Here is a 27,212-nt window from a genome sequence, read left to right as displayed (position 1 = left end):
CCCAGCCCATATGATATGAAACTTTGTGGAAACATTCAAAAAGTTAGCCCATCAAGAACGTCAAGACCAATACCCATAATTTAACGAAAAATAGACGTATGGTAATTGAATCCCTCCAGAAAGATGAATCCATAACCATCAAACCCAGCGACAAGGGCGGAGGAATCGTTATCATGAATACTGAAGATTACAAAAAGAGATCAATCGCCAACTCTCATTTACCATCACATACCACAAATTGAGGTCTGACCCCACAATTCAGATAAAAAACTTAAAAAAAAACCAAAACATCTAGACACAGGAGGCATTACGCATGAAACATTTGGCTTCATTAGCATTGAAGAACCATTAACCCCTACCATATACACTTCCAAAAATCCATAAGAATATCACCGTACCCCCCAGTCGACCCATCATAGCGGGTATTGGTAGCATCACCTCTAACCTTTCTGCTGTAATAAACCACCTTCTGCAACCACTAGTGACAAAAACTCCTTCCCATCTGAAAGATACTGGAGATGCAATAAGAAAATTGCAAAATATAACACGGGATACTGATATGATCTTGGTAACAGGGGATGTTACATCCTTATGTACAATCATAGAACATCATGTCGGCGTAGAAATGGTATCCTAGTTTTTGGAACAATCACAATATCCATCAAATACTAAAAATTTCATAATTGAATCTATCAACTTCATTCTTGAAAATAATTTCTATTATGATGGCGATTACTATCTGCAAATACACGGGACAGCAATGGGCACACGCTTTGCCCCAAGTTACGCCAATCTATGGCAAAATGGGAACATGAAGTTGTATAATCAGGCGTAACTTGGAGTACCAACATTGCTTTCTGGGGTCGCTATACAGATGACTTGCTGTTCATATGGAGAGGGTTAGGGGTGGAATTGGAAACTTTGTAAAATGCTTAATACAAACAATATCAATATCAACCTCACGTTTGCAAGAAGCAAGTCTGAAATACATTTTCTCGATCTCACTATTTCTATTGAAGACAATATGATGAATACAAAAACCTTCTACAAACCAACAGGCACTCACTGTTATATTCCAACAGATTGCCAACACCACCCAAAATGGCTTGAGAGTATCCCAAAAAGTCAAATTGTGAGATTACGGACAAATTGCGATAACAAAGTAGTATGTCAAGAACAGATAACATCTCTAAAGAAGAACTTCGCAGACATAGGTTGCAACAAAAAAGATCTGAATGAAGCAGAAGAAGAGGTCTTAAAAATGGACAGATCAATCCTCCTAACAGAAAAAAACTAAATCTAAAAACAATCCAAAACTACAATAGTCATTCATTTCTGACTATGACTCTGGAAACCAAAAAATAGAACAAACAGTGAAGAAACACTGGCATTTATTTCTAAATGATCCCATTCTGTCCAACATTATACCACAGAAACCACATTTTATTTACAGAAAATCACGGAGTTTGGAAGACCGACTCACTCATAGTTCACTTCCAACTAAAACAACCAATCCAATACGAACAAAAGGCTTTCATAGATGCGGGATCTGCCCCGCATGTAAACAAGTTAAAACCTCATGTTCTAAATACTCCGATATAACGGTAAACAATATACGTATGAAGATTGAGGACTTCATCACGTCATACATCTAATGTGATCTACTGTACATGATAGAGTGCACCTGCATAAAACCAATATAGGAAGAACTTCAAGAGCATTAAAAACACGACTGGGGGAGCACCTCAGAAATATCAAAGTTTTAACCACTCACAGTTTATCAGAACATTTCCGATTTCATCATGGATGTTCTACAAATGCCATCACACAGTTAATGGGAATAAAAGACATAAAAGCAATATGGAAAAATATAAATATGGACACAACACCGGCCAAAGCCGAAATGAAAATGATCTTCAAGCTAAAGACATTGGTTCCAACAGGTCTTAATCAGGACTTTGAAGTAAAGTGGTTCCTTTAAATTACAATCAATAGATATTTTTTTTCCACTTAGAATAACTGCAGCCTGTGAGGAATATTTATTTATTCTTTCATTCATCATGCAAAATGCTGTAAAATTTTTATCCAGCTCCACAGTATTGCTTTACAATTGATGGAACTATGCATTTTTTATTTATTTATTTATTTATTTTATTTCACATATTTATTATACCAAAAACATCTTCTTTATATTGAGGATAACTTGGATATTTCGAATAAAATGGACTCCGTTCCTATAAACAATATGGCCCCAGCCTTCATTTGCCAACTATATGTCATTATGCCAACCAGGAAACTGAAAGAAAGGATCATTACATCACTACCGGCCATCAGGAACAGGAAATCACCAAATTGCCAAGCAAACACGCTTTTCTACCAACCAAGGAAGTGTAAAATCGGAAGTTATGACGTCAGGTATGCCGCGACCGGAAGTGAGCGGCAAAACGATCAGAAGAGGCCTATAAATAGATTGATTTGGCACAGGACAGGTACACAGCCTTGAAGAAGGGATCAGTTATCCCGAAATGCATCAGCCATACCTGCCAGTTCCTTTTTCCTGGACTACCAACGCATCACCTGCCGCATTGGGTATAAGGCTGAGGAGCCTTGCAGGGTATACCCGGGTACCCTGCAACACATACCACCCGCTGGCTCCTCCACCGTCATGCGATATGAGACTTTATTTTAAAATGGGGAAAAACCCACGCATAATGTATTGATAAACAATGGCCAAAGGACAAATATTTCGAATACCTATTCAATACTGCCATTGTCCTCACTTGCCATATGCTTTATTGTGTGATATTTTATCTATAAAGTTATACATTATATTAATTTTATGGTCCATTGGCCCAAAACTAGAAAATAAAGTTTTATAAATCTTATGTCTCAGTGCATACAGTATGTGACTAGATCCAGAAAGAGTGAACACAGTTTCTTTGCACAAAAATTTCTCTGGATTTTTTTAGGGTATCTAGATTCATCACTCATCCGGCAGGTCCTGGAGTCACCACGCGCAGGACCAGCACACCTAATTACATTGCTTACAATATTCATCGTGACTGTCCAAAGCGTTCTGAGCCCATGGAGTGCGCAACAGGAAAAATAACCAGATCAGCTTGTGCACTTCTGGGCTTTCCTCTCTTTATGAGTAGACTTTGTTCCAAGTGGCAGCATAAATTGAAAGCCACGGGGTATATTTACCTTAGAGTTGGTACCAAAAGGAGCAGGCCGAGTATTACCTCCTGTGAGGGTGCTGTGTGTACATGGGGCCACGGAATAGCATTCCCGGGGCATGTACTACAACTCCTACGTGTGTACAACCACTACATATACTACGGTCCAGTAACAGTCTGTCAGACAAGTAATTGACTGACATAACGTCCCGTTCCTCGTCCAAGGGCATAGTGAAACTAGTAATGGCCACAGAACAGCCAGAGGAATATAGTTTGGAAAATGGCTGGTCGCTTATAGAAAAAATGTGTCTTTATGGGACTTTGCATGGGATTAGTTGACTGATACTAACCTGGTGAATGCTATCCAAAATGTAGTTGAAATAAGTGGCAGAATAAAGACTGCCCTACCTCCAGAGAGCACCCTATATTTTGCGTTAAAATGTGACTTATTGTATAAGGTTGTCTATGTGCAGGGTAAAAAGGTAGACCAGTTGTTAGTTCCATGGGGACATGAACCAGTGGTATTTTAAGACTGCGCGCACACAGCTTTGGGGAGGGCATTTGAAGGAAGAAAAAACTTCACCAAACAATGTAGGGTTTTTGGGGCCTGGCATATATGCAGTTGTTAAGAAATATTGCCAGGAATGTCCAATCTGCCATAGGACAGCCTCAGGTAACAGTTTAGAGCTCCACTAGTACCCTTACCAGTCATTTTGGTCCAACTCCTATGGATCAGGATGGATCTGGTTGGTCCGGTTGAGACGTTAACCTGAGGTAATCAATATACATAATATTAGACTATGCTACTAGATATCCCAAAGCAATACAACTGAAAAATATTAAATCTAGCACCATTGCTCGTAAATTGTTTTATAATTTTCACCCAACTGGGCATACATAAGGAGGTTTTAACTGATCAAGTGAACCTGATGAGACTTTTGTTGGTTATTAGCGGTAGAAAGGATAAGGACTTTGGGGTACCACCCAGAAAGCGATGGTTTAGTATAGCGGCTCAACCGCACTTTTAAACAAGTGATTAGACGGGCTGTAATTTGAGACAGCTGGGATTGGGATTTGTTGCTGCCCTATCTGATATTTGTATGCAAAGTGGCACAATCTTATATAGGTTTTAGCCCATTTGAACTCTCTTATGGGAGTCAGCCCCGGGGAGCTCTAGACCTGTTGAAAGAGGGATCAGAACAGCAACCAGCCCAGGAACCTAATGTTGTAAAGTTTGTGTCCCAGCTGTACAACCGTTTAAGACAAATAAGTCCAATGGTAAAACATATGAACCAAGCCCAGCAGCAACAAAAATATCAATTATGATGCAGCTGCAGTAGTTTGGTCCTTTTAAACCTGAGGACAAGGTGTTAATTATTCCCACTGCAGAAAGTAAATTATATGCCCATTGGTAGAGGGACCATATGAGGTTACTGAAGCGGTATGACCAGTCAATTACAAGGTACACCAGAAAGGTAAAAGGAAGGTAGAACAGGATTATTCTGTTAACCTGTTAAAACCCTGGTAAGAGAGTATCACCTGAACCTCAGGGTTTGCTATAAAAACTCAGGAATGTTTTGTGCCAGTTGAAGAATGGTTAAGTTCCAACCAAAGACCACAAGCCACAAATATGGTAACGTGGAATTAAGATGTTTTCTCCCCCATTCAAATAGTTAAACATGACATTGTCACTCCTCCTGGGGTTGATGTGAATCAAACACTTTATTGCATTCCTGAAGATAAATGGGGAGCCGTAAAATGGGAGGTAGAAGACATGCTTCAAATGGGTGTAGTAGAAGAGTCGAATAATGAGTGGAGCAATCCCTTTGTGTTAGTGTCTATCCTTCGGAAACTTTAATATTCTGTAATGACTTTAGGAAGTTGAATAAAGTTCAACTCCAACTCCTATCCAAGTTAATGAATTAGTGGCAAATTTAGCCAAAAGTCAGTATTTTACTACCCTAGGTCTAACTCATACCCCTTTCACACAGAAAATGAAATTACTGGGTAAAACAGTTCTACCCGGTAATTTGCCAATAAACACGAGTCCTTTTTCTGTGTGAAAGGGTCAACCCAGGTTGAAATTCCCAGGAATTTATACACGGGTTAAACATTTCACACAGGCGAAATACCCGTGTTAATCCGCAAATTACCAGGTAGAAATTCTTGACCTGGTAATTTGCTTCTCTGTGTGAAAGGAGGGTAAGGCAGAGAACGGTAAAACAACCCGGCACTGAAATGCCAGGTAATTGTCGAGATTTCTGTTGAGAAAAAGGTATTAGGGATATTGTCAAATCCCATTAACAGAAGTGGCTATGGCTAAAATGGCATTTCCAACATCGGAGGGATTGTTTCAATACTGAGTGTTACGGTTTGGTTTATGTGGAGCTCCTGTCGCCTCTCAAAAAGCAATGAATTAAGAGTATGTACTGCATACTGAGATGACGTGTTTTTCTGTCAAGACTGGAAGTCACATCTCTCAAAGACTGAGGCCATTGCTGACTCCCTCCAGGTGCATGGTTTTACTGCCAACCCTGAAAAATGCAACATCTGTATGTTGGAGGCAAAGTACCTTGGATATGTGGTTAGCCATGGACAAGTAAAGCCCCAAATGAATAAAGTGGAGGCTGTAGCTTCAAGAAAGTTTGAATTCACTTGCGACAGTAGCCCACTAAACCAGAAAGGAAAACGCAACTTCGAACATTTCTTGGTTTAGCAGGCTACTATCACAAGTTAATTCAAAGTTTTGTGACCAAAGCAGCGCCACTAATCAAATGTTTAAAGAAAAAGAATCCAGATAAAATAATCTGGACTGGTGCTGCTGAGGCAACTTGAAAATACTTAAAAGGAGCATTGGTTTTCTATCCGATGTTGCAAGCGACAGGGAAAAAGTTTATTCTTCAGATTGACTCCTCTGAGTGTTGTCCTAAGAGGTAGAGGGAGAAGAATCACCGATCTTGTACCTCAACTGTAAGTTGTTAATGTGTGAGAGGAGGTATGCTATGGTGGAACAGGTATGTCTAGCAATTATGTGGGCTATAAAATCCCTGCAATATTTTTTATTATGAAGAGAGTTTCTGTTGGTAGCAACCCATGCACCTCTTTAATGGATGTATATCAACAAAGAGGTGAATGCCAGAGTAACACATTGGTTTCTGGAATTACAAACATTTGATTTTGTTCATCAACCGTGAAGAATGCAGATGTCTTGTCACGAAAGTATACACCTCAGGTTCCTTCAGAGAGTCCCATGGTGAAGCTAAGGGAGGGGGGGGGGGGGGAGGTGAAGAAAGGAGAAGTGAGTCACAAAGTAGGGGTAGCACAAAGGGTGAGTTTGCCTGGAAGTCTGTCAGCTTCACCAAAGGAGTGGAGTTCAGGGGGAAGGTATGTGGCAACAGGGTCACCTTGGGTGTAGGTTGTATGGCAGGTTTTTTCCAGGTTTTTTAGCTGGCTAAGATCAACAGCCAGGTAAAAATCAGCAACTGAAAGCTGTGGCTTAAATAAGCAGGGTGGGAGTTTTAGTGTCAGGGAGCCAGGGCCAGGAGGGCCCATTGCTCTTGTGTACATCGACTGTGAACGAAGGTGAAACCCCACTGCCGTGACTGCTTTATTCTATGGTAAATATTTGTAGCCTGCTGTTGTAAAAGACCCGATAATTGCTTCGCCATGGCTACAGCTTTTACTTTCCTCTTACAAGTGTAAGAGAGAGAAATAACAAGTGTTGCCACTCCAGATGACAATGAAAAAACGCACATATTTTTTATATAAAAAGCACTATTCCACGGCACTTACCTATTCCTAGATTTGGGGTGAAACACTGTTTGTGACCACATTGTTTATATAGAAATCACAGGGGCTCTGCACTTGCTATATTAACTAACAAAAATAAACAGTGGCGTTTTAGGTCATATATTGATCAATGCATTTAAGCCTGCAGCCCCCAACAAGGGATCCACTATGCTGCAGTTCCTACTCTATTGCTCAAAATAATTATCATGAAAATAGCTATCACATTAGTGATACCTACCTCATATCATCAGGTGGTGTTGGTGATGAGGGAAGTGGCGTACATTCTCAAATGGGCTGAACGTCATCTTCCGGTCATCTCTGCTGTGTTCATCCCTGGAATCCTCAACTGGGAGGCAGACTTCATACAAGCCGGAGAATGGTCTCTACATCTGAAAGTCTTCCAACTCCTGGTGGACACATGGGGCCTACCAGATGTAGACCTCATGGCCTCACGACACAATCACAAAGTTGTCCTGGTGGACACATTGGGCCTACCAGATGTGGGCCTCATGACACAATCACAAAGTTCCCATATATGGGTCCAGGACCACAGACCCCTAAGCCACCGTGGACGCACTGGCCATAAAGTGGACCTTCCATCTGGTGTACCTCTTCTCTCCAGTCCCCCTCCTTCCCAGGGTTCTTCGCAAATTCAAGCAGGAAGGAGGCACCGTGCTGTTGATAGTTCCGGCCTGGCCCAAGCCCATTGGTTCACCGTCTTACAGAGTCTCTCCATAGACACTACCTTTCCACTTCCTCTATGGCCAGACCTGTTATCGCAAAGGTCCCTGTCTGCACAGCTCATTTGTCTTTGATGGTGTGGCTCTTGAGTAATCCCTCCTAAGAGCCAAGGGGTTCAACCACTCTGTGGTTTAGACGATGCTGAAGGCACGGAAGCCGGCCTCAGCCCACATCTATTACAGAGTTTGGCTTGCTTACTTTCTCTAACGTCCTAGTGGATGCTGGGACTCCGTCTGGACCATGGGGAATAGCGGGATCCGCAGGAGACAGGGCACATCTAAATAAAGCTTTTAGGATCACATGGTGCGTACTGGCCCCTCCCCCTATGACCCTCCTCCAAGCCTCAGTTAGGTTTTTGTGCCCGTCCGAGAAGGGTGCAATCTAGGTGGCTCTCCTAAAGAGCTGCTTAGAAAAAGTTTTTTTAGGTTTAAATCTCAGTGAATCCTGCTGGCAACAGGATCACTGCATCGAGGGACTTAGGGGAGAGATTTCCAACTCACCTGCGTGCAGGATGGATTGGAGTCTTAGGCTACTGGACACTTAGCTCCAGAGGGAGTCGGAACACAGGTCCTCCTGGGGTTCGTCCCGGAGCCGCGCCGACGATCCCCCTTACAGACGCTGAAGACGGAGGTCCGGAAAGCAGGCGGCAGAAGACTCCTCAGTCTTCATGAAGGTAGCGCACAGCACTGCAGCTGTGCGCCATTGTTGCTACACGTCTCACTGATTCAGTCACGGAGGGTGCAGGGCGCTGCTGGGGGCGCCCTGGGCAGCAATATTAAATACCTTTAGTGGCAAAATAAATACATCACATATAGCCATTAAGGCTATATGTATGTATTTAACCCAGGCCAGTTTTCTTAAAACCCGGGAGAAAAGCCCGTCGAAAAAGGGGCGGAGCTTGTTCTCCTCAGCACTCAGCGCCATTTTCCTGCTCAGCTCCGCTGGTGAGGAAGGCTCCCAGCAGAGGCGTCACCAGGTGTGGTGACACCCGGTGCGCACCCCTGATGTACTGCCGCGATCGCGGCAAAAAGGGGGGCGTGGCCTTACAGCTAGGGGGCGTGGCTTCGCGGGGATACCGGGATCGTCACTCTGGGGGCGTGCCCAGCATCTCCGGAGATGCTGGGCTTCCCCCAGAGACGGTCTCAGTGTGCTGTCGGCTCCTCTGCTATGACAGGAGCCGGGTGCTGTAACGGAATTTCACACTGCAGCACCTGGCTCCTGTCACTGCGGAGGAGCTGACATTTGGTGTCACCCTCTCCAGGTGTCACACCCGGGTGCGGGCCGCACCCCCCGCACCCGCCTTGTGACGCCACTGGCTCCCAGGACTCTCCCCTGCACTGCACTACAGAAACAGGGTAACAAAGAGAAGGGGGGCATAATTTGGCGATATTGATATATTAAAAGCGCTTATATCAAAAACAACACCTTCTAGGGTTGTTTATATACATTTATAGCGCTTTTGGTGTGTGCTGGCAAACTCTCCCTCTGTCTCCCCAAAGGGCTAAGAGGGTCCTGTCTTCGATTAGAGCATTCCCTGTGTGGCTGCTGTGTGTCGGTACGTGTGTGTCGACATGTATGAGGACGATGTTGGTGTGGAGGCAGAGCAATTGCCGGTAATGGTGATGTCACCCCCTAGGGAGTCGACACCGGAATGGATGGCTTTAGTTATGGAATTACGTGATAATGTTAGCACATTACAAAAGTCAGTTGACGAAATGAGACGGCCGGAAAACCAGTTAGTACCGGCTCAGGCGTCTCAGACACCGTCAGGGGCTGTAAAACGTCCCTTACCTCAGTCAGTCGACACGGGTACCGACACAGATGAATCTAGTGTCGACGGTGAAGAAACAAACGTATTTTCCAATAGGGCCACACGTTATATGATCACGGCAATGAAGGAGGCTTTGCAGATCTCTGATACTGCTGGTACCTCAAAAAGGGGTATTATGTGGGGGGTGAAAAAAACTACCTGTAGCTTTTCCAGAATCAGAGGAATTGAATGACGTGTGTGACGAAGCGTGGGTTAACCCAGATAGAAAACTGCTAATTTCCAAGAAGTTATTGGCATTATACCCTTTCCCACCAGAGGTTAGGGCGCGCTGGGAAACACCCCCTAGGGTGGATAAGGCGCTCACACGTTTATCAAAGCAAGTGGCGTTGCCGTCTCCTGATACGGCCGCCCTCAAGGATCCAGCAGATAGGAGGCTGGAAACTACACTGAAGAGTATATACACACATACTGGTGTTATACTGCGACCGGCAGTAGCCTCAGCCTGGATGTGCAGTGCTGGGGTAGTGTGGTTGGATTCTCTGACTGAAAATATTGATACCCTGGATAGGGACAGTATTTTATTGACTCTAGAGCAATTAAAGGATGCTTTTCTTTATATGCGAGATGCTCAGAGGGATATTTGTACTCTAGCATCAAGAGTAAGCGCGATGTCCATATCTGCCAGAAGAAGTTTATGGACGCGACAGTGGTCAGGTGATGCGGATTCCAAAAGGCATATGGAAGTATTGCCATATAAAGGAGAGGAATTATTTGGGGTCGGTCTTTCGGACCTGGTGGCCACGGCAACTGCCGGCAAATCCACTTTTTTACCTCAGACCCCCTCCCAACAGAAAAAGACACCGTCTTTTCAGCCGCAGTCCTTTCGCTCCTATAAAAACAAGCGACCAAAAGGACAGTCTTATCTGCCGCGAGGCAGAGGAAAGGGTAAGAGAGGGCAGCAAGCAGCCCCTGCCCAGGACCAGAAGCCCGCCCCGGGTTCTACAAAGCCATCAGCATGACGCTGGGGCTTTACAAGCGGACTCAGGAGCGGTGGGGGGTCGACTCAAGATTTTCAGCAATCAGTGGGCTCGCTCACAAGTGGACCCGTGGATCCTGCAGATAATATCTCAGGGTTACATGTTGGAGTTCGAAAGGTCTCCCCCTCGCCGGTTCCTAAAGTCTGCTTTACCAACGTCTCCCTCAGAAAGGACGTCGGTTTTGGAAGCCATTCACAAGCTGTATTCTCAGCAGGTGATAGTCAAGGTACCCCTCCTACAACAGGGAAAGGGGTATTATTCCACACTATTTGTGGTACCGAAGCCGGACGGTTCGGTAAGACCTATTCTAAACCTGAAATCCTTGAACCTGTGCATACAGAAATTCAAGTTCAAGATGGAGTCACTCAGAGCAGTGATAGCGAATCTGGAAGAAGGGGACTTCATGGTGTCCCTGGACATAAAAGATGCTTATCTGCATGTCCCAATTTACCCCTCACACCAAGGGTATCTCAGGTTCGTGATACAAGACTGTCATTATCAGTTTCAAACGCTGCCGTTTGGTTTGTCCACGGCCCCTCGGGTCTTTACCAAGGTAATGACCGAAATGATGGTTCTTCTACGAAGAAAAGGCGTATTAATTATCCCTTACTTGGACGATCTCCTGATAAGGGCAAAGTCCAGAGAACAGCTGGAAGTCGGTGTAGCACTAACCCAGGTAGTGCTTCAGCAACACGGGTGGATTCTGAATCTTCCAAAATCTCAATTGACCCCGACAACTCGTCTGCTGTTCCTGGGAATGATTCTGGACACGGTTCAGAAAAAGGTGTTTCTCCCGGAGGAGAAAGCAAGGGAGTTATCCGAACTTGTCAGGAACCTCCTAAAACCAGGAACTGTGTCAGTACATCAATGCACAAGAGTCCTGGGAAAGATGGTGGCTTCTTACGAAGCGATTCCATTCGGCAGATTCCATGCACGGACATTTCAGTGGGATCTGCTGGACAAATGGTCCGGATCGCATCTGCACATGCATCAGCGGATAACACTGTCACCAAGAACAAGGTTGTCTCTCCTGTGGTGGTTGCAGAGTGCCCATCTGTTAGAGGGCCGCAGATTCGGCATACAGGACTGGGTCCTGGTGACTACGGATGCCAGCCTACGAGGCTGGGGAGCAGTCACACAGGGAAGAAACTTCCAGGGCGTGTGGTCAAACCTGGAGACGTCCCTTCACATAAATATACTGGAGCTAAGAGCGATCTACAATGCTCTAAGCCTGGCAAAATCGCTGCTTCAGGGTCAGCCGGTGTTGATCCAGTCGGACAACATCACGGCAGTCGCCCACGTAAACCGACAAGGCGGCACGAGAAGCAGAAGAGCAATGACAGAAGCTGCAAGGATTCTGCGCTGGGCGGAGAATCATGTCATAGCACTGTCAGCAGTGTTCATCCCGGGAGTGGACAACTGGGAAGCAGACTTCCTCAGCAGACACGACCTTCACCCGGGAGAGTGGGGACTTCATCCAGAAGTCTTCCACATGATTGTGAACCGTTGGGAAAGACCAAAGGTGGACATGATGGCGTCTCGCCTCAACAAAAAATTGGACAGATATTGCGCCAGGTCAAGAGACCCTCAGGCAATAGCTGTGGACGCTCTGGTAACACCGTGGGTGTACCAGTCAGTGTATGTGTTCCCTCCTCTGCCTCTCATACCAAAGGTACTGAGAATTATACGGAAAAGAGGAGTAAGAACAATACTGGTGGCTCCGGACTGGCCAAGAAGAACTTGGTATCCGGAACTTCAAGAGATGCTCACGGAGGATCCATGGCCTCTACCTCTAAGAAGGGATCTGCTTCAGCAGGGACCTTGTATGTTCCAAGACTTACCGCGTCTGCGTTTGACGGCATGGCGGTTGAACGCCGGATTCTAAAAGAAAAGGGCATTCCAGAGGAAGTTATTCCTACCTTGATTAAGGCTAGAAAGGAAGTGACTGTACAACATTATCACCGCATTTGGCGAAAATATGTTGCGTGGTGTGAGGCCAAGAAGGCTCCAACGGAAGAATTTCAATTGGGTCGATTCTTACATTTCCTGCAAGCAGGATTGTCTATGGGCCTAAAATTGGGGTCCATTAAAGTTCAAATTTCGGCCTTATCAATCTTCTTCCAGAAGGAATTGGCATCAGTGCCTGAAGTACAAACTTTTGTCAAAGGTGTACTACATATACAACCCCCAATAGTGCCTCCAGTGGCACCGTGGGATTTGAAAGTAGTTTTGAATTTTCTCAAATCTCATTGGTTTGAGCCTCTAAAATCGGTAGATTTAAAATACCTTACATGGAAGGTAACCATGCTATTGGCCCTGGCTTCAGCCAGGAGAGTTTCAGAGTTGGCGGCTTTATCATACAAAAGCCCATATCTGATTTTCCATTCGGACAGGGCAGAACTGCGGACACGTCCTCATTTTCTCCCTAAGGTGGTTTCGGCTTTTCACTTGAACCAGCCTATTGTGGTGCCTGCGGCTACTAGCGACTTGGAGGACTCCAAGTTACTGGACGTTGTCAGAGCATTAAAAATATATATTTCAAGGACAGCTGGAGTCAGAATATCTGACTCGTTGTTTATATTGTATGCACCCAACAAGATGGGTGCTCCTGCGTCTAAACAGACGATTGCACGTTGGATCTGTGGCACAATCCAACTTGCACATTCTGTGGCAGGCCTGCCACAGCCTAAATCTGTAAAGGCCCACTCCACAAGGAAAGTGGGCTCATCTTGGGCGGCTGCCCGAGGGGTCTCGGCATTACAACTTTGCCGAGCAGCTACGTGGTCAGGGGAGAACACGTTTGTAAAATTTTACAAATTTGATACTCTGGCTAAGGAGGACCTGGAGTTCTCTCATTCGGTGCTGCAGAGTCATCCGCACTCTCCCGCCCGTTTGGGAGCTTTGGTATAATCCCCATGGTCCTGACGGAGTCCCAGCATCCACTAGGACGTTAGAGAAAATAAGAATTTACTTACCGATAATTCTATTTCTCATAGTCCGTAGTGGATGCTGGGCGCCCATCCCAAGTGCGGATTGTCTGCAATACTTGTACATAGTTATTGTTACAAAGATCGGGTTATTACTATTGTTGTGAGCCATCTTTTCAGAGGCTACTTCGTTTTTTGTTATCATACTGTTAACTGGGTTCAGATCACAAGTTGTACGGTGTGATTGGTGTGGCTGGTATGAGTCTTTCCCGGGATTCAAGATCCTTCCTTATTGTGTACGCTCGTCCGGGCACAGTACCTAACTGAGGCTTGGAGGAGGGTCATAGGGGGAGGGGCCAGTACGCACCATGTGATCCTAAAAGCTTTATTTAGATGTGCCCTGTCTCCTGCGGAGCCCGCTATTCCCCATGGTCCTGACGGAGTCCCAGCATCCACTACGGACTATGAGAAATAGAATTATCGGTAAGTAAATTCTTATTTTCAGTGGTGTTCTTCAAGACCATCTGGTTTTTAAAGTTTCCAGGGTGCTTGCCTTTCTCCAAACTGTATTAGATCTCGTCCTCCGCCTGGCATACCTTAAAGTGCATGTCTTTGCTCTGTCAGTCTGGTACAAGCAAAGAATCGCTCCCCTGCCCGATGTTCACACTTTTTCAGGGAGTCCTTTGCATAAAACCTTCCTCTGTCCCTCCGGTGGCTCCGTGGGATTTGTCTTTTGTTCTCTAGGCTCTACAACCTCTGGACTTAGTGGATCTCCTAACGAAGGAATTGTGGTTCTGGACTTCCAATCCCCGGACCGGCAGGGGAAGCCTCCTTGAATGTGGTCCGTGCACTTCGGATTTACGTGGATCGAATGAGCTCCATCAGGAAAACGGACTCCCTGTTTGACCTATATGGGTTCCACAAGAGGGACTGCCCAGCTTACAAGCAGGCTCTGGCTAGATGGCTTTGCATGACTATCTCACAGGCTTATACGCAGGCTAACCTTTCTGTTCCGAATACAGTTTCTGCTCATTCTACTCGCTCTGTGAATCCTTCGTGTGTATTCTGCCGTGGTGCTTCTGCTGATCAACTGTATAAGGTAGCCACATGGTCATCTGTCCACACCTTTCTCAGGTTCTATGCCTTTGTTACCTTTGTCTTTCAGGATGCGTCCTTTGGGCGCCGAATTCTCCTCTTTACTCAGGAGCATCACCTCCATTGAACAACACTTATTTGTGACATCCCCAATGCCTTCCCTGTGGATCCCTATGGACCCTGAAGAAGAAAATAAGTCATGGTAGATGTACCCTGGTTAACTCTTTTTCTTCGAAGTCCATAGCATCCACAAGGTGTCCACCCTGACGCACCTGACTACTATGGGATTTCCTTTTGTTCACTGGTTCCCTTCTGTATTGTTTGAGAGAGTGTTTCTTGTGTGTACCAGTTCTCTCCAATCCTGCTCCTGCCTTGGGCTTGTTCACAAAACTGCCTAACCTTGGCTGGGGGCAGAGTATAGGGGAGGGGGGACCAGAGCAGCCTGGGGGCTAGATTTAATAGGTTGCAATTTTTTTAGGTTAAAACGGAATTCACATGCAATTATTGGCGGATTTTAGTAAAGGAAACATGCGATGTTTAGTAATAATGTTTTTATTACTTAGCCAGAAGCAAGCACAGATCAGTGAGATCCGTGCATGCTTCTGTCTGTAAATATGACGAAAGTGTTAAAGTAAAAAAAAAAAAAATGACATGCAGGTACCCCCCAAAAGCATAACCAGCCCCAGGCTCTTTCAACCGATTCTGGTTGCAAAAATGCAGAGGAAAAATTGACTGGGGTTCCTCCGTATTTAAGCAATCAGCACCCTGGCTCTTGGACCGGCCCTGGTTACAAAAATATGGGTGGCAAAAGTAGTAAGGGTCCCCCGTATTTTTGAAAACCGCGCTGGGCTCCACTAGCCAGTGAGGTGATACCGCAGCCGGGGGACACTTTTATATAGGTCCCTGTGGCCAAAGCATCACAAACTCCCAACTAGTCACCCCTGGCCCCAGGTTACCTGGGGGAGTGGGGACCCCTTAAATTAATCCCCTCCCCCCCCCCCCCCCGCCCCTCCAGGCACCCAAGGACCAGGGACGAAGCCCAATGCTTTCCCCTCCATCTGTGGGCTGTGGATAGAGAACTGATAGCCATGAAAGGGTTAAATTTTTGTATTGTCTTTTTGTTATGGAACTACAAGTCCCAGCAAAGCTCCCTCGCATGCTGGTACTTGGAGAACCACAAGTACCAGCATGTGGGCAATTAATGGGCCTGCTGATACCTATAGTCCCACAACAAAAGAAATACCTACAAAAAAGACTAGACACACACCGTGAAAGTAAAAGTTTATTCACACACACTTACACACTCGCACATACTTTCCTAGCGTCCCACGCAGCACCTTGGTACCTGTAAAAAAAACACAATATACTCCGCTAGAATCTTGTGTAGATCAGTCCTCTTCGGTCCAAGTAGGCATCCACTGGGTTAAAAAAAAAACAATACGCAAATAACCCGGTCCACGTAACTAAAGGGTATCCATGTTTGCACATGGATCCCCTTTCCCCGAATACCGGGACCCCCCGTTAATTGAGGACTTGTGAGTGACCTCAATTAACCTTGCGGCCTACCGCAGACTGCAATTTTCCCACCGTTGACTAGAATAGAGGACCACGATCTTCCATTATAGCGGGTGCGCACAGCCAAACAGGAGAGCGCTATTGCGTGGCACTAGCTGATTGGCTGCCAGGTCCTCTAGTGACAGGAGATATGGGGGGTCCCGGCATTCGGGGAAAGGGGAACCATGTGTAATCATGGATCCCCTTTAGTTCGAGGGTTCGGGTTTTTTTTTTTTTAACTCATGGATGCCTACAGGGAAAGAAGAGGACTGATCTACACAGCCCAGGGGTGGCGGCCATAGCCCCGGACTTCATCCCTGGCCCTTGGGTGCCTGGAGGAGGGGGAACAACGGCTACAGGGACCTGAAGAAAAGCGTTCCCCGGCTGCGGCATCACCTCCCTTGCTAGTGCAGCCCGGTACTTGTTTCTAAAACACGGGACCCCTACTTCTTTTGTCCCCCTTATTTTTGTAACCAGGACCAGTCCAAGAGCCCAGTGCTGGTTGTTTAAATACCGTTAACCCCAGTCAATTTTTTTCCCCTGTATTTTTGCAAACAGGAGTGGCTCAAAGAGCCCGGGACTGGTTATGATTTTGGAGGGGGACCTGCACGTCTGTTTTTTTTTGGTTTCTTTTACATTTTTAACACGTTCTTTACTTTTACAGACAGAAGCATGCACTGATCTCACTGAGGCATTTTGCCTCTTTTCAACCTCACTAACTATGTAACTATGTAACCTCTATCCTTCTCTCCCAGTCCCCTACTTTTCATCCTCTCTCCTCTGTCTCCCATCCTTCCCTCTGCCTCCCTTCCCAATCTCTTCTGTTTCCCCATTGCAATTCACTTCTGCCCCTTCACAGGCACTCTCCCCACCCCTCAATCTTGCTCTCTCCCTCCTCTGCCAGTCACCTCACCTCTCCTTCACCACTATCATTCTGCACTCCCTCCACGCCTCACTCCTGCGGTCTCCCTTCCTAGCCAAGGACCCAGCACCATCACTACACCCCCTATATCTCTCACTTCCAAATTAATCTTACCTCAATGCTACAGCAACCCTAATAATCTCATTCACATCTCTCCCACAAACTCCTACCCCCTATCCTTTGCCCTCTGGAATGCCAGATCTGTTTGCAACAAACTGGCCCCCACTCATGACCTTTTAATTTCCAACTCCTGTATCTCCTAGCCATTACTGAAACCTGGATTACCCCCACTGACACTATTTCTCCTGCTGCTCTTTCTGCTGGGGGCCTCACATTCTCACACACACCCCGACTCGGGGGTCACCATAGTGGTGGTGGTGTTGGGGTCCTTTTACCCTCTAGCTACACATACCAAATTATACAGTACCTCCAGAACCATCCCTTACATTCTCTACATTTGAGGTCCATGCGACACACCTCTGCCAACCTACTAATTTTTGAGTTGCTGTCATTTACCGCCACCCTGGCAGTTCCTCCAAATTCCTTGACAACTTTGCTTCCTGGCTACCTCACTTCCACTCTTCTGACATTCCCTCCATTATCCTATGTGATTTCAACAACCCTATCGAGAACCCCACAAAATCACCTGCCTCAAAACTCCTTAACCTCACCTCACCTCTTCACTTAGTCTCTCCCAATGGAACTTTTTACGCTCTCATGTGAACGGGAGCTCACTGGCTCTGGTTTTTACTCACTGTTGCGATATTTCTCCAACTACCCTTTTCCCCTCTCTGACCACCACCTGCTCTCTTTCAACTTATCTATCTCCGCTTCCCCATCTCTCCCTCATAAAGCTACGATCACTAAGTGTAACATTGAGGCTATTGACGCCTCATCCCTATCCTCCCTGTTCGACTCACTTCTCTCTCCTATTCTCTCTCTCTCATGCCCTGAACAAGCCCAAGTCACATCCCTATACAATACATCCCTTCTGCTCTTGACTCTATCGCTCCACCAACCACTATTCACCCTCGCATATCAATACCTCAACCCTGGCACACCAAATGCACCAGATAACTTCAAAAATGCTCATGTACTGCCGAGCGACAGTGGAGGAAATCACGCTCTAAGACAGACTTCCTTCATTTCAAACTTATGCTCCCGTCCTTTTTAGTGCTGCCCTTTCCCTTGCTAAACAATCATACTTCAAAATGTTCATCTCCTCCCAGTCTTCCAACCCCAGGCACCTCGTTGCCACTGTCAACTCCCTCCTCTGCCCACCACCACCTCCTCTCCCATCCTCATTGTCTGCTCTTGACTTTGCCACTTATTTTACATCCAAGATTGACTCCATACATCAGAACGTCACATCCCACCAGACCAGTAACCAACCACCACCCATTCCTTACCACCCCTCCCCTTCCCACTCACCAGCTCTGACATCTTTCTCCCATGTATCTGGTGAGGAAGTCATGGCCCTTATCTGTTCCTCCTCCCCCACCACCACCCCACTTGACCCTATCCACTCCCACCTCCTCCGCTACCTCTCCTGTCTGTTCCCATCTTGCCCACCTTCTCAATCTCTTCCCCCTCAGGCACTGTCTCCTCTGCCTTAAAGCATGCTCTTGTCTCCCCTATTCTTAAAAAAACCTACCCTTGATCCAAACACCCTCTCCAACTACTGACCCATCTCTGTCCTACCTTTTGCCTCCAAACTCATTAAGTGTATTATCTATAACCGCCTCGCTGCCTTTCTTTCCTCCCACTCACTGTTTGACCCATTCCAGTCTGATTTCTGTTATCTCCACTCCACTGAAATTGCCCTCACAAAAGTCTGCAATGACCTCCATGCAGCCAACTCTAAGGGCCACTATTCTCTGCTTATTCTTCTTGACCTCTCTGCTGCTTTTGACACTGTGGACCACCCTCTCCTTCTGCAAATACTTCACTCTCTTGGTCTACGCGATACTGCCCTCTCCTGGCTGTCCTCCTACCTCTCTGATCATTCCTTCTGTCTCCTCTCATGATGCTACCTCGCCCCCACTTCCACTAACTGTTGGTGTCCCCCAAGGTTCTGTTCTTGCTCCTCTCCTTTTATCTCTCCATACGTCCTCTTTAGGTGAACTCATTAGTTCTTTTAACTTCCAGTATCACCTCTATGCTGATGACACTCAAATCTACCTCTCCTCCCCTGATCTATCCATGGCTCTCCTCACTCGTACCTCTAACTGTCTTTCTGCTATCTCTTCCTGGATGTCCCAGCGCTTTCTTAAACTCAACATGTCTAAGACTGAGCTGATCATCTTCCCACCCTCCCACACAACCTCACCTCCCACAATCTCATTATCTATTGATGGCACAACTATCTCCTCTAGCCCCCAAGTGCACTGTTTTGGCGTAATCGTTGACTCCTCCCTCTCCTTCGAATGACACATTCAGCACCTCTCACAAACCTGTCATTTTTCATCTCAAAAATATTTCCAGGATTAGACCCTTTCTCACCCAGTATGCCACCAAGACCATTATCAACTCATTGATAATTTATAGACTGGATTCTTGCAATCTCCTCCTGTCATCCCTGACAATTTCCTCTCTCCACTCCAATCTATCCTCAATGCTGCAGCCCGGCCCATCTTCCTCACCAAATGTACTACATCCACCTTCCCTCTCCTACAAGCCTTTCACTGGCTTCCCTTTCCGTTTAGAATCCAATTTATACTTCTCACACTCACTTACAAAGCCCTCACCCACTCCTCTCCCATTTACATCTCTGACCATATCTCCCTTTACACTCCCACCCGTCCTCTTCGCTCTGCTAATGCACACCGACGCGCCTGTCTTCTAATTACTTCCTCCCACTCCTATCTCCAAGATTTTCATGTGCTGCTCCCTTACTCAGGAATTCTCTACCTCTCTCCCTCAGACTCTCCACCTCTCTACGGAACTTCAAATGAGCTCTTAAAAACCCACTTCTTTACCAAACCCAGCCAAATCTCATCCTAACCCTTTGTTCTACCAAATCTGTGTCACCCCTGTCTGTCTGCCCCTCTCCTTTGGGATGTAAATTCTCACAAGCAGGGCCCTCTTCCCTCATGTGCTTATCCTTTTCTTACTTTAATAATCCTCAACTGCCACAAATCCGGCAGTTTTCAGCCACCTTGTTACTATCTCATTGTCATCTGCTGATGTAATTATCTTTAGTTAACCTGTACTTGTCCTATATTGTCTTCAACTGTAAGCACTGTTTTCCTGTTTTGATTATTTACATATGTTCTCTGTAAATGGGCGCTGCGGAACCCTTGTGGCACCATATAAAAAAAAGGATAATACTGAATAAGAATGAAAAAATCGCATCCTATTACATTTGTGATTTTCATTGTTTTCAAAGGGAAAACAAGTGGATTCGATTTTTCACTTGCGATTTTCGTATATGTTAAAAACGTAAGCTATTATATTTGTGATTTTGGAAAACATGCAAATTAACGGTGGAAATCGCACCTTACATTTATCCCCGGGACTTTAAAAGCTTTAACTGTTTGGTGCCCAGTCCTCTCCAACCACCTACACCCCAATGTTTCCCTGTGGCTCCTATGGACCTCTAATAAAAAGAGTCAACCATGGTACATCTACCATATCTCATACACACATATACATATGTATACACAATGTAAAATAAATGCATTAGTTATAACAAGTTCACAGACCCACATTATACAGTAGTTCATGCATATTTGACAAGCATTGCAAAGTAACATTTATGTTCTTGTATCCATTTTAAATTTCTGTACTTGTTGAGCAGATTCTGTACTAAAATACCTATGTGGGGGAAGTAGAATTATTGTTCATAGCAACTAATGTGATTCTAGTTCTTGTTTTATATTCCTCAAAACTGCGGCTAGAATATGATTGGTTGCAATGCGTGACACATCCACTTTACCCTTTTAGATTTTTCAACAAATATGTCCCTAAATATAATCTTTAATATGGGGGGAGGAAAGGGATGGGGGAAACTTGAGCACAGGTGGTGAGATATAATATATTGCTGAATGAATTGGAAAAACCACAATAGTTTGAAATTACGTCCTTCACTGAAGGGTACAATAACAATAACTCATGTGGAGGTGCACCCCTGCGAGTAAGCAATAGTGTACCAAAAAAGAAAAAAAAGAGATTCTCGTTTTTTGGGGGACACTCATTGAAAGATATTACATAAAATATAACTTTTATTAAATATCATTAAAAAAATGTTGCCACAAACCAAGACTAGGACATGAATATGTACACATAAATACCAGAATTCACACAAAAAAAAAAAACACGCCTAAATTTACGCGTGGTAGGAACACACCGTGGGGAGATACACGTGACCTGGTCAGGGTCAATGTTATTGATCCTGACAATAGTTCCTGCAATAATAAGCATTGACAGTCCCCTAACAAGAGGAGACAAATTGTAGGATGATATAGTCGGCTGAAAAAAGAAGTGGTAGCCCTATAGATAGATTTACCAAAAATTTCAGCCTGTTGTAATGGATGCTATTGGCGTAGAATATAAGTAACAATAACAGTGTTGATTAGTAGGTGTCCAAACTTCATAGCACATACAATCTCCCCATTGATTGCATATCATATGTTCCCTTAGAGAGGTAGTAGCGAAATAATCTTATAATTATTTAAGATCTAGGATATAAATCTCCATAATATGAGTAAAAACTGATCCAGTAATTGTCTTAGTGCAAATACTATTGATTTTCTCAGTGCAGTGTACTGGTAAGCCTATTATTAGTAGAATTGGTAATTTCTTGGTAAAAAATGTCCACTATATATAACACCCTGATCCGAGTCTCAGGTATTGGCAGGCTATTGCTGATTGAATTTGTTGTCTGGGCAGAAATATCTAGTATGCCTCAAGAACACACTGTAGCAATAAATGTATCAATCTTGCTCCTCATATGTAACCATCATATTGATATTCAGAAATCAGTATAACAGGGTATACATCTAACATAACCTCTAATACGTGTATGTAAAAAGATGGCTTAAAGAGGTAAGGAGCATATGAATGAGCTGGTACAAATTGCAGAAAAGGGGAAGAGAAGGCACTCCTATCATTGATGCAGTGGGGTGGCTTCTGTTTACTGTGTGACATGCATTAATACAGTAAATGGAAACCGAGAGAATGCTTCTGCTTTTGAAAAGATCACCCTCGGGCACCCTGATGTAACAGCGCAGGGGGTCCTCTGAGTTCTCCTTATGACAATGAGAGAGCATCGAAAAAAGATTTAAGAAACATAGTATCAATAAGATGAAAATAAAGAGCACCAATCCCCTTTTGAATGTACGCTGCTTCCTTGCATATGTGTATACATTGATGCCAGGTGAGCGGTACCTTCCTTACGCCTATAGTGCCTGGAAGAAAGTAGTTAGGTGACAGTGCTGGGACCCTAATGGTAGTAACGGTCTTGATGCCGCAAGGTATTGCAGGACCCGTTACCCACCATGTGGTCCCGCCGGCTGTCAATTAGGCCTGTGCTAGTACCTGATGAGACCTGGTGTGTGCATTATGTCTCAGGTGTCAGTATTCTAGCATCGTCTCCCATTCCCTATGAATTGGGAACACAATTCTCTGGAGACGTGCAGTATAGATTCTATTAGTACCCAATGGTCTCTCTTATTCAAGTATAAATAGACACCTGGCAATAATATGAAAATATAACTATATAACAATAAGTTGCAAGGCTACATGCAAAAAATGAGAATGAGAAGGCAGTACAAAATTAATTAACAGAAGGGGAAAGAAGAAATAAAATTTACTGCTGATGTGATTATATAAAAATGCAAAAAGGTGGAACACTATATAGAACTATGAGGGATATATACTTGTATATGTATATGGATGTAGATTAGATACATATCTCGAAAATCCTCATATGATATTTAAAATGATTATACGAGTCACATCAGATGCGTAAGTCAATTAAATATTATAAACCTTTTGTCAATGTGATTGTAAATTATGCAGGTTATAAACATTAGAAATCCTCCATATCCATGGCACCCTAACAACACAGATAAATATGTAGAGAAATGAAATAGTGATGGTAGTAAAGGATAAGAATGAATATAAATAAACATAATAATGATAATAGTAATAATAATAATAAATCATAAATGAAAGCATGATGATAAGGAAAAAGAAAGAAAAAGAAAAAAATTAATAATAAGAGAAAATATGAAAGAGTAATGAATAAATAAATATGATAATAGTAATGAAAATGAAAATAATAATAATAAATGTAAATAAATAAATAAAAAATAATAATTAAAAAAATATATATAAAATAAAAAATAAAAATAGAAATAAATATAATGAAAAATAAAAAATGAAAATAATGATAATAATAAAAATAGATAATAAAAATAATAGTGATAATGGAATGACATAACCCCAATTATATTGGAGTTACATTGTACTTCTGTGGGGTGAAAAAAATAATACTAATATAAATAAATAAGATACTGGGCGACTGTAAAAAATATTTATGTAATATGCATATCGGTGAGTTAAGGCCCGCTGTATGTGAGGAAGATAGTAACATGGGCACCATATAATACCTAAGAAGGTGGGATATGGTTTGTATATTTCAACTGTATAGTGAATAATTATATGAAGTTACACACTCCATCGATGGGAGAAATATGTGATGTTGAGTGTTAACAGGAGGAGAGTCAACCTAAAAAACCAAAGACATATAAAGTGTGTCTATAAAAAGACATTATAGTTTATCATCTCATTCAAGCCATGAGAGCTCACTGTGTTTAGTCTATACGTCCACTTGCTTTCCTTCCGGAGTAGTTCTTTACTCAAATCTCCACCACGTGTTCCAAGTCTGACACGTTCTAAACCAAAGGCCTGTAATCCTTGTGTTTGTGAGTTTTTTATGTTTGGCTAGGTCTGAAGCGGCATTCCTTATATTGCCCACATGCTCTAAGATTCTTTGTTTAAGTATGCGGATTGTCATAACCACGTATCTTAAATTACAGCTACATTGCAGACAGTATACCACTCCCATGGTGTCACAGTTGATGAACTGTTCCAGTTTGATATTGTTGCCAAATCTATCCCTTATCTGATCCTTTCTGATGATAAGAGTACAGGCTTTACATTTACCACATGGGTATGTGCCTTTCAATGGGGTCTTTCGTGTCAGATTCCTGACAAAATGGCTTTTTACCAGTTTGTCCTTTAAGCTACTAGCCCTTCTCCAGCTAAAGGAAGGTCTGTCTCCCAGAACTTTCTGCAGGTCCTCATCCATAAGTAAAACCTTCCAATGTCTCTGGACCAGTGTCTGTAGTTCTCTCCATTCATGACAGAAATTAGTAACGTATCCCACTACCGTAGATTCAGTCTTCTTTTCATCTTGTGGGAGGATAAGGGTTTCCCTCTCAATCCGGGATGCATGATATTTTGCTGATTTTGATAAGTTTGTTACTATAGCCCCTTTCCCGAAGTCTGACTGTTAGTTCTATACTTTCGTGCAGATATGTTTGTTTGGTAGAATAAAAAATTAATATAATCTATCTATTGTTTTATATGTGTACATTAAGCCTCACATGTTCAATATGTGTATTTAGAAAACTGGAAATTAGTCTAAATTTACCCACCAAATTCAAACCTTTTTTTTTTTTTTTGGTTCACTGTTACTTTTTCACCGATAAATAGCAAATATTATATATTTTTGTCTTCGCTGTACTTTGGTTTTTCTATTAGACTGAAAGCGTACTTATTTATGGGTCTGTAAAAGCTAGTCCAAAGAGTCTAATTCATGTTTGTCTGCAAATTCAAATGCAGTTTTCTAGGCTACGAAACTGTTAATGTTAGCAAGGGAAAGTGCTGTCCTGTAATGAAAAGTGATGCACACTCCACTCATCACAAACTCATTCTCAGTTGCATACACGTTCGTGGCCTATACCCAAAAATGAGGAACATCGGGGCTAAAGGTTGGTCTATGGCTTTGCAGACGAGACACAGCAGTAGTGACTCAGACACCATGTTTTTGCATGCATCCGTCAACAGATACACCCTCTGAAAATGGCCATGACACGCCTGCGTTTTCCTAACCCCTCCCCATAAACTCCCTGTTAACACCTCCAAATGGTCACTTCCTTTCAATCACTTTTCCATGAAATCCTCATTGCGAGTGAGATCGCAGCTGCACCTTCGCACATGCGATTGCAGTCCATTGCATGATAATCGCCCATTGTGTACAAACATGAATTAGGCCCAAAGTCAGCAAAGGCACAGCTCACACTGGGTGTAATGAGGAACATGGATAAACTGTAACTGAGGGTTCAATAACTCTGTATGTTAGAATTTGGAGAATAAATAAATATTAAGATTCATGAGTGACATCTGTTTTGCATGAAAAAAAGAGTCTTGGGACATCAGTACCTTGTTTAGTTTGTCTAAATACTAAAGATTTTCAGAAACAGACTGTAAAATACACATGGAAATCAAGAAATACAACTTTAGATGATTGGGGAAAAATGCAGGTGATGGGTGAAAAGAAGGTGCAGGAGGACAGGAGTAGCAATGGGAAAAAGTAATTTGTCTCCATAGAGGGTTCTTGATCGTGAAATATGCAGCATGAAGTGAAGGTGCAAAAAGCCAACTTTTCATTATGTACTCACCAGTAAGCCAGTGAGCCCAAACCTGGATGAATATGTGGGCCCTCTCATTGAGATTATAGGTACATTTCTCTATTATCTGTATTTGTCAAATTAGTTTTGTGTTTTTATTGTTTGTTTTTTTACAGCAGAGTACAACAGGGTGAGCAGTTTTTTGCTGTGAATTATCCAGAGGTCTTTAGACACTGGAGCTTTAAATAAGTTGTTAACAGGAAATTTGAGTACTTCTCCCATGTTGTTTCATAGTAGGTTTGTACTGGAAGGACAGAGTTCATGAGAATACCATCTATTTTAAGATATCATTCACTTGGATATCTCCAAATTACATGTTAATATCTGTTTAAGGGACTAATTCAGCATGGATTGCTATTGCTACTAAAAGTTCAATTTTTTGCAAACTGAATTGCAAAGAATTCTACAGGTAGTTGCCACCCAGAAATTTAAAAAAAAAAAACCAAACGATGGCAGTTTTGCAATGCATATGCAGTTTTGCGTATACTTCGCAATCCATGCACAAAATCAGGAACATCAAAGGGGTAAAATTCAATCTGCGCCAAGTCAGAGCATCCACAAATCTGCACATGTTGTTGCATGCAAGTGATCGCAGAATACTTCAGAGTCCTGCCCGTCAAATGGCCACGACACACTTGCGTTTTTGCCACCACTCCCACAAAACGCCATGTTACTACCCCTAAACACTCAGTAAATCAATGTGCGATCACTGTAAAATTGTGAAAGCAATTCTGCTCTGAAGCATGTGCATAGTGTACGATGGTCCTTTTCCCTCCCCTATAAAAGTCTGTATTATTTGCTTTGATTCATCTCTGAAAACAGACTGCGGACATCCTAGATATAAATGCTGGGTTGCTCCAGATTGAGATAGAGGGGGAAGTAGGACAGGTGATGCTTACTTCTGAAGATTATAGATTCCAAAGTGTTAAGAGAATTTTAGCATTGGTAGTAATTTAGAGGGTAGCATGTTTTTCTTTGCAGTACACATAAAGGGGGCAGGTCCAGTCAGTATATGTAGTTTGAATATGCAGACACAAAGTTGTTCTTGATGGGGACCATGACATACCTGTAGCAACCTGAGAGAAATTCGCAGCTCAACAATATTATGTTATGTCATGGAGGCCTCTTACACTTCCTTCTTAATGATGTTCGATGATAATCTTAGGGGGGATGGGTATGTGATCCCGCTGCACGGGATGGTGAATTTCAGTATACAGACATCGGCATCTTGGGCACTAGAATGCCAGCACGGGGGCGAGCGCAATGAAGCCCCTTGCAGGAACGCTGTGCTCGCCATGCTGCGGCTCGGTAACGAGCTTCACTCGCCACAGATTCTATTCTCCCTCTGTGGGTGTCGTGGACACTCATAAAGGGGGAATCGCCTACCTCGCCGTTATTCCGGCTGTGATATAGTACCCTGTCGTGATCCTGGCTGTATTGAGACAGCCGGGATCCCGAAGGGCGGTATAAGTGATTGTTGAACTTTTATATAGGAGGACAA

The 27,212-nt window shown here is 43.7% G+C and overlaps 1 protein-coding gene across 2 annotated transcripts in view; it reads left to right on the top strand.

Moving 5' to 3' along the window:
• Positions 1 to 27,212, top strand: part of MTRR (5-methyltetrahydrofolate-homocysteine methyltransferase reductase) — a 528,380-nt gene that overhangs the window by 442,874 nt on the left and 58,294 nt on the right. The window lies entirely within an intron of this gene.

The sequence above is a fragment of the Pseudophryne corroboree genome, chromosome 5 (genome assembly GCF_028390025.1).
Source record: "Pseudophryne corroboree isolate aPseCor3 chromosome 5, aPseCor3.hap2, whole genome shotgun sequence".
In the NCBI taxonomy this organism is placed as follows: domain Eukaryota; kingdom Metazoa; phylum Chordata; class Amphibia; order Anura; family Myobatrachidae; genus Pseudophryne; species Pseudophryne corroboree.
This window is presented reverse-complemented; position numbering and strand designations above follow the sequence as displayed.